This window comes from Octopus bimaculoides, chromosome 11, assembly GCF_001194135.2.
Source record: "Octopus bimaculoides isolate UCB-OBI-ISO-001 chromosome 11, ASM119413v2, whole genome shotgun sequence".
Classification (NCBI taxonomy): Eukaryota; Metazoa; Mollusca; class Cephalopoda; order Octopoda; family Octopodidae; genus Octopus; species Octopus bimaculoides.
This window is the reverse complement of record NC_068991.1, coordinates 64,437,804-64,438,841: the sequence shown is the minus strand read 5'-3', so window position 1 is coordinate 64,438,841 and position 1,038 is coordinate 64,437,804. Positions and strand designations below refer to the sequence as shown.

Sequence of the window (1,038 nt, the reverse complement as noted above, 5' to 3'; positions counted from 1 at the left end):
ATATATATATATATATATATATATACCTATGTATGTGTCTTTGTTCGTTTGTATTTGTCTCCCCGCACCTACCGCTTGCTTCTTATACATCCTCGTAACTTAGCGGTTCGCAAAAAGTGACCCTAGATTAAGTACCAGGCTTTAAATAATAAGTGCTGGGGTCGATTTGTTTGACAAAACCCTTCAAGTCGACGCTCCAGCATGACCGCAGTCCAATGCCTGAAACAAGTGAAAGATACACACAATACATACATACATACATACATACATATATGTCTATATATATATATATATGTTCGTATATATATGTATGCATATGCATACATGTATGTATCTATGTATCTATGTTTGATGTGTGTGAGTATGCTTGTGTGTGTGAATATATTCTATGTCCGTTGAGTATCGCCCGTGTCAGTTTTGGTGTCTATTTTTAAAATTAAGTTTGCACACCAGATGAAAGTGTACAACATTCACATCCTACTTGTAAAGAATCCATTAAATTCAGGCTCGTCTCCTGCAAATTATTTAAAATGGGAGGACTGAATGTGTTGAGAGCTGATTCCACATCAAATTTGAACCGTTAGCTACTTATGTTTTCGAAAGATGTGTCTTCTATCATGGCCAATCATTGTATGTTTCTTTATTTTATCGACTGTTGCAGAAATAAAAGCGAATAGTTTCAAATTTGAACTCACAATTTAAGAGACCGTAACTAAATCGAACATGCATTTTGTTCAACGCCCGAACGTGTCTACCTACCTCCTCCCCCATTCGTTTTGATATTTCTTTTAAAAAAATGAAGAGTGCAAGCTTCGACATGGCACCTACATGTAAGTTCTTATCCGAATGTAGTATAATTACATGGTGTTAGTATTGCTGTTTAGACTCAGATCTATCTGGATCGAGGTGACCTCGAGGAATACTTCAGCTGTGACCATTCTGTTTATTTATTGTTTGTCAATGAAACACTGAAAATGGTATTACTCACACACACACACACACACACACACACACACACACACACACACACACACACAC

General features: G+C 36.5%; 1 protein-coding gene across 1 annotated transcript in view; it reads left to right on the top strand.

Moving 5' to 3' along the window:
* LOC106883843 (squidulin) overlaps nucleotides 1-1,038 on the top strand; it is a 195,676-nt gene that overhangs the window by 13,134 nt on the left and 181,504 nt on the right. The gene's annotated exons all lie outside the window — the stretch shown is intronic.